The 13,005-nt window shown below is 69.1% G+C and overlaps 4 pseudogenes; all 4 read left to right on the forward strand.

Moving 5' to 3' along the window:
• Window positions 1-2,040: 2,040 nt before the first annotated feature.
• LOC148756651 (5S ribosomal RNA) lies at window positions 2,041-2,160 on the forward strand (annotated as a pseudogene).
• Window positions 2,161-6,079: 3,919 nt separating this feature from the next.
• On the forward strand, window positions 6,080-6,199 carry LOC148756652 (5S ribosomal RNA; annotated as a pseudogene).
• Window positions 6,200-8,256: 2,057 nt separating this feature from the next.
• On the forward strand, window positions 8,257-8,376 carry LOC148756653 (5S ribosomal RNA; annotated as a pseudogene).
• A 3,925-nt stretch (window positions 8,377-12,301) lies between these two features.
• On the forward strand, window positions 12,302-12,421 carry LOC148756654 (5S ribosomal RNA; annotated as a pseudogene).
• Window positions 12,422-13,005: the final 584 nt, after the last annotated feature.

Genomic DNA, 13,005 nt, shown 5'->3' on the forward strand with positions numbered 1-13,005 from the left:
GCCTCTCCTTTGGCGCCGTCGCCCCGGCGTGGCTCCCTCCGAACCCCTGCCGCCCCTTGCCCCTCTGCAGCCGCCCATCCAGCCGAAGGTCCCCCTGGCCAGAGGCCGGTCAGCCGCCCGGCGCTACAAGCTGGCAGCCCCGGCCGCACACCAGGCCCGTCGGCCAGGGCTCACCCCCACACCCTCTTCTTAGTCCTCTTCGCTGAGGCAGGCAGTCAGCCAGCAGCAGTTAGCCGAGCCTGTGTCTCCGCCGGCAGGCACCTCTCCCCACACCCCCGCGCGCCCCCTCCCATCGCCCACAAGAGCCAGGAACCCTCCCTTCCCGCCGTTCGCGGTGGCCCCAACACACAGGGTACAAAGAGCCGGGACAAAGCAGGGGACTGAGGGAGCAGCACCCCAACACACCGCACGCCCTCGGACTCCAGGAGAGACCACCACTAGGGGAAGTCCAGGCACGCAGGCACACAACACTCTCAACCCGGATGCCTGTGGGCTGCCACTCCCCTCCCGCGTGACGGGGGGTTCCTGGGCGGGGCTCGGAGCCCACTGGCCCTCCCGCCCGGCCCGGGGGCTTCAAGGGTGACTTTCAATGCCCGGGCACTGCGTCCTTAGTGGAGCCCAGCCACGGGCATGACCACACTTCGGTTGGGAAGCTGCCACTTCAAAGCAGCGTCAGTGCGTCTGTCCCAGTCCGTGTGCCCGCTTGTGCGTCCCTCCCCCCTCCCCCACCCCATGTCTCTCTGGCTCTGTGACGTGCCTGTTGGGCTCTGGCTCTGGCTCAGGAGCTCTCTCCCCGCGTGCCAGCCCCCTCTTTCTCTGTCTGTGTCCATGTCTCTCTGTATGTCTAGGTACATACTGGTACATATAGGTGTATATTTCGATCTCGCTCCCTCGTTCTCCTCCTCCCGTTCTCTCTGTCGGTTCCTGTCCTGCGGGGACTCTAGTCCCTCTGCCCGCACAAGAACGCAGGATATGGCGAGGCCAAGAAGGAACACCAACAGAGCCACGGATAGGGGGCTCATAGCACTATGTCTCACGGGCGGCTGGCTCGGAGACACGGCAAACCGGAGCCGCCCGATCCCCAACCTGTCGGCCGCTTCTCTGCCAACCCACCGACACACCGCCCGTCGACCCACCAAGCGGGCCCACTGCAATTTGCAGTCCACCATCCGCGCTTCCTAGCTTGGCCACCGCAGCTCCTCCGGTGGCCAATGGCCAACTGGCAACAGCTGATGGCCAAGCGGTCACAGCTGATGACCATGCAGCCCCCAAGCAGCACCCCTCCACGCGAGGCCCAGAGCCTGGAGAGTGCTCTCTGGGAGTCTGTCCCCACAGTCCCCGTCTGTCTCTCTCCGCCTCTGTCTTGCTCCATCTCTGGCCTTCTCTCATCCTCTCTCTCTCACCTCCCTGGGTCAGGAGATGTGACGTGTAGCCAGTGAAGGGACCGGACATCGGGCGTGGCTCCGGTCGCTGAGGAGGGTTCGAGGGCCCAGACTGAAGGCTTGTGACGAAGGGTGGCTGCAGACTGGAGATGCTGCACCCTGGTGGCGCGGGTGGCTCTCCCTGGCTTTGGGCCTGTGGATGGGTCCGGTCAGGGCCAGGGCCTGGGTTGCACGTCCCTAGGGCCGGAGGGGACTGAGAGGACCCTGCGACCCCCTCGGTGGCCCTGAGAGGTGGGGACAGCACAGCAGCAAGGGGGGTGTGTGGTTGTGGGGCTGGGGGGAGATGAGAGGGGTTGGGGTAGGGGGGCGGGGTAAAAGCCCTTCGGGGCCTGGGGAGGCCCAGGATGCCAGGGCGCCCAGACATATGTCACAGTCAGGGAAGTGACAGAGGCCCGTGGAGCCACTGGGGGGCGCGAAGGGGCCTCGCTGCGGGCCAGGAGTCGCCCGTCGCCCACACCAGCGGCGTGTGGAGGAGGCGGGGAGCGGGCGGGAGGCGCTCAGGCAGACATGCTCGCCACCCGAGCGGCCCAGCAGCGTGGCGTGCGGTCAGAGGCAGGCCGGGAGCAGGCTCTTGGGGCGCGGGGAGCCGGGTCCCAGCGTCTACGGCCATACCACCCTGAAGGCGCCCGATCTCCTCTGATCTCGGGAGCTAAGCAGGGAGGGGCCTGGTTAGTACTTGGATGGGAGACCGCCTGGGAATACCTGTAGGCTTTTGCTCGCCTCTCCTTTTGCGCCGCCGCCCCGGCGTGGCTCCCTCCGAACCCCTGCCGCCCCTTGCCCCTCTGCAGCCGCCCAGGCAGCCGAAGGTCCCCCTGGCCAGAGGAGGGTCAGCCGCCCAGCACTACAAGCTCGCATCCCCGGCCGCACACCAGGCCTGTCGGCCAGGGCTCCCCCCCACTCCCTCTTCTTAGTGCTCTTCGCCGAGGCAGGCCGTCAGCCTGCAGCAGTCAGCCGCGTCTCGGTCGCCGCCGCCGCCACCGCCATCGCAGGGCTCCCTCTCGCTCCCCGACCCTGCCGCCGCAGCAACCCCCAACGCCCAAGCCCAGGGCTGCCTGCCGGCGCAGGCCTCCACCAGGCTCTCTCCATCCCAGGACGTGCCGGTGCTTTACACCTCGGCCCGAGCCCAGGGGACGCCCATCCCTGCGCCTGCCCCCGGGACCCGACACACAGGATCGGCGTGTCCTCGGGCCAACGGGACGCCCACACGCCCCGCCCCACCGGAGTCTTCTGTCTCCGCTGGCAGGCACCTCGCCCCACACCCCCGCGCGCCCCTCCCGTCTCCCACAAGAGCCAGGAGCCCTCCCTTCCCGCCGGCCACGGTGTCCCTGAAACACAGGGCACAAAGAGCCGGGACAAACCAGGGGACGGCGGGAGCAGCACCCCAACACACCACGCGCCATCGACTCCAGGGGAGACCACCACAAGGGAAGAGCAGGCACGCAGGCACACAACCCTCACAACCAGGGTGCCTGGGGGCTGCCACTCTCCTCCCGCGGGCGGGTGCCTGGGCGGGGCTCAGAGACCACAGGCCCTCCGGAGACCCTGGCGGCCCGCCCCGGAGGCTGCAATGGTGACTGCCAACGCCAGGGCAATGCCTCCTTAGCGGAGCCCAGCCCCGGGCACGACCACACTCTGGTGGAGGAGCTGCCACTTCAACACAGCCTCAGTGCGTCTGTAACAGTCCGTGTGCCCGCCTGTGCGTCCCTCCCACCCTCCCCCACCCCATGTCTGTCGGGCTCTGTGACGTGCCTGTTGGGCTCTGGCTCTGGCTCAGGAGCTCTCTCCCCGCGTGCCAGCCCCCTCTTTCTCTGTCTCTGTCCATGTCTCTCTGTATGTCTAGATACATACATGTACATATACGTGTATATTTCCATCTCGCTCCCTCTTACTCCTCCTCCCGTTCTGTCTGTCTGTCCCTGTCCTGCGGGGACTCTAGCCCCTCTGCCCGCACAAGAACGCAGGATTTGGCGAGGCCAAGAGGGAACACCAACAGAGCTACGGATAGGGGGCTCATAGCACCATGTCCCCCGGGCGGCTGGCTTGGAGACTCGGCAAGCCGGAGCCGCCCGATCCCCAGCCTGCCGGCCGATTCTCTGCCAACCAACACACCCACCAACCTACCGACCCACCAAGCCGGCCAACTGCAGTCCGCGCCCCTCTGCAATTTGCAGTCCACAATCCGCGCTTCCTAGCTTGGCCACCGCAGCTCTGCCGGTGGCCAATGGCCAACTGGCAACAGCTGATGGCCAAGCGGTCACAGCTGATATCCATGCAGCCCCCACGCAGCACCCCTCCACGCGAGGCCCAGAGCCTGGAAAGTGCTCTCTGCGAGTCTGTCCCCACTGTCCCCGTCTGTCTCTCTCAGCCTCTGTCTTGCTCCGTCTCTGGCCTTCTCTCATCCTCTCTCTCACCTCCCTGGGTCAGGAGAGGTGACGTGTAGCCAGTGAAGTGACCAGTGATCGGGCGGGACGCCGGTCGCTGACGAGGGGCGAGAACCCAGAAAGAAGGCTGTGTGAGGAAGGGTGGCGGCAGACTGGAGGTGCTGCCCCCTGGTGGCGGGTGGCTCTCCCTGGCTTTGGGCCAGTGGGTGGGGCCGGCCAGGGTCAGGGCCTGGGTTGCACGTCCCTAGGGTGGAGGGGACTGAGAGGACCCTGCGACCCCCTCGGTGGCCCTGAGAGGTGGGGACAGCACAGCAGCAAGGGGGGTGTGCGGTTGTGGGGCTGGGGGGAGATGAGAGGGGTTGGGGTAGGGGGGCGGGGTAAAAGCCGTTGGGGGCCTGGGGAGGCCCAGGATGCCAGGGCGCCCAGACATATGTCACAGTCAGGGAAGTGACAGAGGCCCGTGGAGCCACTGGGGGGCGCGAAGGGGCCTCGCTGCGGGCCAGGAGTCGCCCGTCGCCCACACCAGCGGCGTGTGGAGGAGGCGGGGAGCGGGCGGGAGGCGCTCAGGCAGACATGCTCGCCACCCGAGCGGCCCAGCAGCATGGCGCGCGCTCAGAAGCAGGTCGCGAGCAGGCTCTTGGAGTGCCGGGAGCCGGGTCCCAGCGCCTAAGGCCATACCACCCTGCACGCGCCAGATGTCGTCTGATCTCGGGAGCTAAGCAGGGAGGGGCCTGGTTAGTACTTGGATGGGAGACCGCCTGGGAATAGCTGCAGGCTTTTGCTCGCCTCTCCTTTTGCATCGCCGCCCCGGCGTGGCTCCCTCGGGACCCCTGCCGCCCCTTGCCTCTCTGCAGCCGCCCAGGCAGCCGAAGGTCCCCCTGACCAGCAGAGGGTTAGCCGCCAGGCACTACAAGCTGGCAGCCCCGGCCGCACACCAGGCCCGTCGGCCAGGGCTCCCCCGCACACCCTCTTCTTAGTCCTCTTCAGTCCCGGAGGCTGTCATCTCGATCCCTTCGCCGACCCTCGGTCGCCGCCACCGCCACCAGCGCTGCCCTCGCCCCCGCCGCCACCGCCAAATCCGCCGCCATCACCGCGATCTCCACACCCCCCTCCAGCGCTGCCCTCACCCCTGCCCCCGCCCTCGCCGCCGCCATCGCTGTACTGCTTCAATCACCCGCCTCTGCTCTCCCCTCCTCAGCCGCCAGCACCGCCCTCTTCCCCGCTACCGCCGCCGCCGGCGCCGGCGCCAACCCTCCCCGCGCCCAGCGCCCGCCGACACAGCCCCCAACGCTGCCGCCGCCTCCATCGCCGACCTCGCAACCCTCCCGCGCCGCAGCCGCCGCCGCCGCCGCCGCCATCGCTGCTCGCGATCAGCCCCCGCTTCTCCCGCCGCCGCCGTGATTACCGCGCTCCCCACCCCCTCCGCCAGCGCTGCCCTCTTCCCCACCCCCGCCCCCGCCGCCGACATTGCCCCACTCCCTCAATCTCCCTCCTCTGCTCTCCCCGCCTCCAGCACCGCCATCTCCCCCGCCCCCGCCCAGGCCCGCCGCCGCCACCATCGCCATACTCCCTCAATCTGCCGCCTCTGCTCTCCCGGCCTCCTCCGCCCCCGCCGCCGCCGCCGCCGCCGCCGCCTCCATCGCCCGCCCCGCCCCCGTGCCCCACCGACCACCGTCAAAGCCCCCATTCTCGCCGCCGCCATCGCCGCCCTGGCGCCATCCTTGCGGTTGCCATCGCCTACCTCCCCACCCTCACCTGCCTCAGCTGCGTCCCCCGCGGCCGCCGCCGCCGCCGCCGCCGAACCCCTCCCCCCTCCGCAGCCGCCCACGCCGCCGGCGCGGGGTCCTCCCACACCTCCCAAGCCCAGGGTTGCCTGCTGGTGCAGGCCTCCACCAGCCTTGGGGCTGCGGTTGGGGGTAAACCTGGTGGCGGTAGGGGGGCGGGGTGTATGGCGGTGTGGGTCCGGGGAGTCCCAGGATGCCAGAGTTCCACGACTTCTGGCACCATCAGGGAAGTGGCAGTGTCCCATGGAGCCTCGGGTGGCGCGAAGGGGCCTCGCTGCCGGCCAGGAGTAGCCCGCCGCCCACGCCAGGGGCATTCGCAAGAGGCGGGGAGCCTGACTGGGGTGGGGGACGCGGTGCTGGCAGAGCCGTCCAGCGGGTCGATGCTCGCCACCGGAGCCGCGCATCTGCATGGCGCGCGCTCACGAGGCAGGCCGGGAGCAGGCTCTTGGGGCGCGGGGAGCCGGGTCCCAGCGTCTATGGCCATACCACCCTGAACGCGCCCGATCTCCTCTGATCTCGGGATCTAAGCAGGGAGGGGCCTGGTTAGTACTTGGATGGGAGACCGCCTGGGAATACCTGTAGGCTTTTGCTCGCCTCTCCTTTGGCGCCGTCGCCCCGGCGTGGCTCCCTCCGAACCCCTGCCGCCCCTTGCCCCTCTGCAGCCGCCCATCCAGCCGAAGGTCCCCCTGGCCAGAGGCCGGTCAGCCGCCCGGCGCTACAAGCTGGCAGCCCCGGCCGCACACCAGGCCCGTCGGCCAGGGCTCACCCCCACACCCTCTTCTTAGTCCTCTTCGCTGAGGCAGGCAGTCAGCCAGCAGCAGTTAGCCGAGCCTGTGTCTCCGCCGGCAGGCACCTCTCCCCACACCCCCGCGCGCCCCCTCCCATCGCCCACAAGAGCCAGGAACCCTCCCTTCCCGCCGTTCGCGGTGGCCCCAACACACAGGGTACAAAGAGCCGGGACAAAGCAGGGGACTGAGGGAGCAGCACCCCAACACACCGCACGCCCTCGGACTCCAGGAGAGACCACCACTAGGGGAAGTCCAGGCACGCAGGCACACAACACTCTCAACCCGGATGCCTGTGGGCTGCCACTCCCCTCCCGCGTGACGGGGGGTTCCTGGGCGGGGCTCGGAGCCCACTGGCCCTCCCGCCCGGCCCGGGGGCTTCAAGGGTGACTTTCAATGCCCGGGCACTGCGTCCTTAGTGGAGCCCAGCCACGGGCATGACCACACTTCGGTTGGGAAGCTGCCACTTCAAAGCAGCGTCAGTGCGTCTGTCCCAGTCCGTGTGCCCGCTTGTGCGTCCCTCCCCCCTCCCCCACCCCATGTCTCTCTGGCTCTGTGACGTGCCTGTTGGGCTCTGGCTCTGGCTCAGGAGCTCTCTCCCCGCGTGCCAGCCCCCTCTTTCTCTGTCTGTGTCCATGTCTCTCTGTATGTCTAGGTACATACTGGTACATATAGGTGTATATTTCGATCTCGCTCCCTCGTTCTCCTCCTCCCGTTCTCTCTGTCGGTTCCTGTCCTGCGGGGACTCTAGTCCCTCTGCCCGCACAAGAACGCAGGATATGGCGAGGCCAAGAAGGAACACCAACAGAGCCACGGATAGGGGGCTCATAGCACTATGTCTCACGGGCGGCTGGCTCGGAGACACGGCAAACCGGAGCCGCCCGATCCCCAACCTGTCGGCCGCTTCTCTGCCAACCCACCGACACACCGCCCGTCGACCCACCAAGCGGGCCCACTGCAATCCGCGCCCCTCTGCAATTTGCAGTCCACCATCCGCGCTTCCTAGCTTGGCCACCGCAGCTCCTCCGGTGGCCAGTGGCCAACTGGCAACAGCTGATGGCCAAGCGGTCACAGCTGATATCCATGCAGCCCGCACGCAGCACCCCTCCACGCGAGGCCCAGAGCCTGGAGAGTGCTCTCTGGGAGTCTGTCCCCACAGTCCCCGTCTGTCTCTCTCCGCCTCTGTCTTGCTCCATCTCTGGCCTTCTCTCATCCTCTCTCTCTCACCTCCCTGGGTCAGGAGATGTGACGTGTAGCCAGTGAAGGGACCGGACATCGGGCGTGGCTCCGGTCGCTGAGGAGGGTTCGAGGGCCCAGACTGAAGGCTTGTGACGAAGGGTGGCTGCAGACTGGAGATGCTGCACCCTGGTGGCGCGGGTGGCTCTCCCTGGCTTTGGGCCTGTGGATGGGTCCGGTCAGGGCCAGGGCCTGGGTTGCACGTCCCTAGGGCCGGAGGGGACTGAGAGGACCCTGCGACCCCCTCGGTGGCCCTGAGAGGTGGGGACAGCACAGCAGCAAGGGGGGTGTGTGGTTGTGGGGCTGGGGGGAGATGAGAGGGGTTGGGGTAGGGGGGCGGGGTAAAAGCCCTTCGGGGCCTGGGGAGGCCCAGGATGCCAGGGCGCCCAGACATATGTCACAGTCAGGGAAGTGACAGAGGCCCGTGGAGCCACTGGGGGGCGCGAAGGGGCCTCGCTGCGGGCCAGGAGTCGCCCGTCGCCCACACCAGCGGCGTCCGGAGGAGGCGGGGAGCGGGCGGGAGGCGCTCAGGCAGACATGCTCGCCACCCGAGCGGCCCAGCAGCGTGGCGTGCGGTCAGAGGCAGGCCGGGAGCAGGCTCTTGGGGCGCGGGGAGCCGGGTCCCAGCGTCTACGGCCATACCACCCTGAAGGCGCCCGATCTCCTCTGATCTCGGGAGCTAAGCAGGGAGGGGCCTGGTTAGTACTTGGATGGGAGACCGCCTGGGAATACCTGTAGGCTTTTGCTCGCCTCTCCTTTTGCGCCGCCGCCCCGGCGTGGCTCCCTGCGAACCCCTGCCGCCCCTTGCCCCTCTGCAGCCGCCCAGGCAGCCGAAGGTCCCCCTGGCCAGAGGAGGGTCAGCCGCCCAGCACTACAAGCTCGCATCCCCGGCCGCACACCAGGCCTGTCGGCCAGGGCTCCCCCCCACTCCCTCTTCTTAGTGCTCTTCGCCGAGGCAGGCCGTCAGCCTGCAGCAGTCAGCCGCGTCTCGGTCGCCGCCGCCGCCACCGCCATCGCAGGGCTCCCTCTCGCTCCCCGACCCTGCCGCCGCAGCAACCCCCAACGCCCAAGCCCAGGGCTGCCTGCCGGCGCAGGCCTCCACCAGGCTCTCTCCATCCCAGGACGTGCCGGTGCTTTACACCTCGGCCCGAGCCCAGGGGACGCCCATCCCTGCGCCTGCCCCCGGGACCCGACACACAGGATCGGCGTGTCCTCGGGCCAACGGGACGCCCACACGCCCCGCCCCACCGGAGTCTTCTGTCTCCGCTGGCAGGCACCTCGCCCCACACCCCCGCGCGCCCCTCCCGTCTCCCACAAGAGCCAGGAGCCCTCCCTTCCCGCCGGCCACGGTGTCCCTGAAACACAGGGCACAAAGAGCCGGGACAAACCAGGGGACGGCGGGAGCAGCACCCCAACACACCACGCGCCATCGACTCCAGGGGAGACCACCACAAGGGAAGAGCAGGCACGCAGGCACACAACCCTCACAACCAGGGTGCCTGGGGGCTGCCACTCTCCTCCCGCGGGCGGGTGCCTGGGCGGGGCTCAGAGACCACAGGCCCTCCGGAGACCCTGGCGGCCCGCCCCGGAGGCTGCAATGGTGACTGCCAACGCCAGGGCAATGCCTCCTTAGCGGAGCCCAGCCCCGGGCACGACCACACTCCGGTGGAGGAGCTGCCACTTCAACACAGCCTCAGTGCGTCTGTAACAGTCCGTGTGCCCGCCTGTGCGTCCCTCCCACCCTCCCCCACCCCATGTCTGTCGGGCTCTGTGACGTGCCTGTTGGGCTCTGGCTCTGGCTCAGGAGCTCTCTCCCCGCGTGCCAGCCCCCTCTTTCTCTGTCTCTGTCCATGTCTCTCTGTATGTCTAGATACATACATGTACATATACGTGTATATTTCCATCTCGCTCCCTCTTACTCCTCCTCCCGTTCTGTCTGTCTGTCCCTGTCCTGCGGGGACTCTAGCCCCTCTGCCCGCACAAGAACGCAGGATTTGGCGAGGCCAAGAGGGAACACCAACAGAGCCACGGATAGGGGGCTCATAGCACCATGTCCCCCGGGCGGCTGGCTTGGAGACTCGGCAAGCCGGAGCCGCCCGATCCCCAGCCTGCCGGCCGATTCTCTGCCAACCAACACACCCACCAACCTACCGACCCACCAAGCCGGCCAACTGCAGTCCGCGCCCCTCTGCAATTTGCAGTCCACAATCCGCGCTTCCTAGCTTGGCCACCGCAGCTCTGCCGGTGGCCAATGGCCAACTGGCAACAGCTGATGGCCAAGCGGTCACAGCTGATATCCATGCAGCCCCCACGCAGCACCCCTCCACGCGAGGCCCAGAGCCTGGAAAGTGCTCTCTGCGAGTCTGTCCCCACTGTCCCCGTCTGTCTCTCTCAGCCTCTGTCTTGCTCCGTCTCTGGCCTTCTCTCATCCTCTCTCTCACCTCCCTGGGTCAGGAGAGGTGACGTGTAGCCAGTGAAGTGACCAGTGATCGGGCGGGACGCCGGTCGCTGACGAGGGGCGAGAACCCAGAAAGAAGGCTGTGTGACGAAGGGTGGCGGCGGACTGGAGGTGCTGCCCCCTGGTGGCGGGTGGCTCTCCCTGGCTTTGGGCCAGTGGGTGGGGCCGGCCAGGGTCAGGGCCTGGGTTGCACGTCCCTAGGGTGGAGGGGACTGAGAGGACCCTGCGACCCCCTCGGTGGCCCTGAGAGGTGGGGACAGCACAGCAGCAAGGGGGGTGTGCGGTTGTGGGGCTGGGGGGAGATGAGAGGGGTTGGGGTAGGGGGGCGGGGTAAAAGCCGTTGGGGGCCTGGGGAGGCCCAGGATGCCAGGGCGCCCAGACATATGTCACAGTCAGGGAAGTGACAGAGGCCCGTGGAGCCACTGGGGGGCGCGAAGGGGCCTCGCTGCGGGCCAGGAGTCGCCCGTCGCCCACACCAGCGGCGTGTGGAGGAGGCGGGGAGCGGGCGGGAGGCGCTCAGGCAGACATGCTCGCCACCCGAGCGGCCCAGCAGCATGGCGCGCGCTCAGAAGCAGGTCGCGAGCAGGCTCTTGGAGTGCCGGGAGCCGGGTCCCAGCGCCTAAGGCCATACCACCCTGCACGCGCCAGATGTCGTCTGATCTCGGGAGCTAAGCAGGGAGGGGCCTGGTTAGTACTTGGATGGGAGACCGCCTGGGAATAGCTGCAGGCTTTTGCTCGCCTCTCCTTTTGCATCGCCGCCCCGGCGTGGCTCCCTCGGGACCCCTGCCGCCCCTTGCCTCTCTGCAGCCGCCCAGGCAGCCGAAGGTCCCCCTGACCAGCAGAGGGTTAGCCGCCAGGCACTACAAGCTGGCAGCCCCGGCCGCACACCAGGCCCGTCGGCCAGGGCTCCCCCGCACACCCTCTTCTTAGTCCTCTTCAGTCCCGGAGGCTGTCATCTCGATCCCTTCGCCGACCCTCGGTCGCCGCCACCGCCACCAGCGCTGCCCTCGCCCCCGCCGCCACCGCCAAATCCGCCGCCATCACCGCGATCTCCACACCCCCCTCCAGCGCTGCCCTCACCCCTGCCCCCGCCCTCGCCGCCGCCATCGCTGTACTGCTTCAATCACCCGCCTCTGCTCTCCCCTCCTCAGCCGCCAGCACCGCCCTCTTCCCCGCTACCGCCGCCGCCGGCGCCGGCGCCAACCCTCCCCGCGCCCAGCGCCCGCCGACACAGCCCCCAACGCTGCCGCCGCCTCCATCGCCGACCTCGCAACCCTCCCGCGCCGCAGCCGCCGCCGCCGCCGCCGCCGCCATCGCTGCTCGCGATCAGCCCCCGCTTCTCCCGCCGCCGCCGTGATTACCGCGCTCCCCACCCCCTCCGCCAGCGCTGCCCTCTTCCCCACCCCCGCCCCCGCCGCCGCCATTGCCCCACTCCCTCAATCTCCCTCCTCTGCTCTCCCCGCCTCCAGCACCGCCATCTCCCCCGCCCCCGCCCAGGCCCGCCGCCGCCACCATCGCCATACTCCCTCAATCTGCCGCCTCTGCTCTCCCGGCCTCCTCCGCCCCCGCCGCCGCCGCCGCCGCCGCCGCCTCCATCGCCCGCCCCGTCCCCGTGCCCCACCGACCACCGTCAAAGCCCCCATTCTCGCCGCCGCCATCGCCGCCCTGGCGCCATCCTTGCGGTTGCCATCGCCTACCTCCCCACCCTCACCTGCCTCAGCTGCGTCCCCCGCGGCCGCCGCCGCCGCCGCCGCCGCCGAACCCCTCCCCCCTCCGCAGCCGCCCACGCCGCCGGCGCGGGGTCCTCCCACACCTCCCAAGCCCAGGGTTGCCTGCTGGTGCAGGCCTCCACCAGCCTTGGGGCTGCGGTTGGGGGTAAACCTGGTGGCGGTAGGGGGGCGGGGTGTATGGCGGTGTGGGTCCGGGGAGTCCCAGGATGCCAGAGTTCCACGACTTCTGGCACCATCAGGGAAGTGGCAGTGTCCCATGGAGCCTCGGGTGGCGCGAAGGGGCCTCGCTGCCGGCCAGGAGTAGCCCGCCGCCCACGCCAGGGGCATTCGCAAGAGGCGGGGAGCCTGACTGGGGTGGGGGACGCGGTGCTGGCAGAGCCGTCCAGCGGGTCGATGCTCGCCACCGGAGCCGCGCATCTGCATGGCGCGCGCTCACGAGGCAGGCCGGGAGCAGGCTCTTGGGGCGCGGGGAGCCGGGTCCCAGCGTCTATGGCCATACCACCCTGAACGCGCCCGATCTCCTCTGATCTCGGGATCTAAGCAGGGAGGGGCCTGGTTAGTACTTGGATGGGAGACCGCCTGGGAATACCTGTAGGCTTTTGCTCGCCTCTCCTTTGGCGCCGTCGCCCCGGCGTGGCTCCCTCCGAACCCCTGCCGCCCCTTGCCCCTCTGCAGCCGCCCATCCAGCCGAAGGTCCCCCTGGCCAGAGGCCGGTCAGCCGCCCGGCGCTACAAGCTGGCAGCCCCGGCCGCACACCAGGCCCGTCGGCCAGGGCTCACCCCCACACCCTCTTCTTAGTCCTCTTCGCTGAGGCAGGCAGTCAGCCAGCAGCAGTTAGCCGAGCCTGTGTCTCCGCCGGCAGGCACCTCTCCCCACACCCCCGCGCGCCCCCTCCCATCGCCCACAAGAGCCAGGAACCCTCCCTTCCCGCCGTTCGCGGTGGCCCCAACACACAGGGTACAAAGAGCCGGGACAAAGCAGGGGACTGAGGGAGCAGCACCCCAACACACCGCACGCCCTCGGACTCCAGGAGAGACCACCACTAGGGGAAGTCCAGGCACGCAGGCACACAACACTCTCAACCCGGATGCCTGTGGGCTGCCACTCCCCTCCCGCGTGACGGGGGGTTCCTGGGCGGGGCTCGGAGCCCACTGGCCCTCCCGCCCGGCCCGGGGGCTTCAAGGGTGAC

This window comes from Rhinolophus sinicus, chromosome 11 (assembly GCF_057876585.1).
Source record: "Rhinolophus sinicus isolate RSI-liver-muscle chromosome 11, RSI-T2T, whole genome shotgun sequence".
NCBI classification, from domain to species: Eukaryota; Metazoa; Chordata; class Mammalia; order Chiroptera; family Rhinolophidae; genus Rhinolophus; species Rhinolophus sinicus.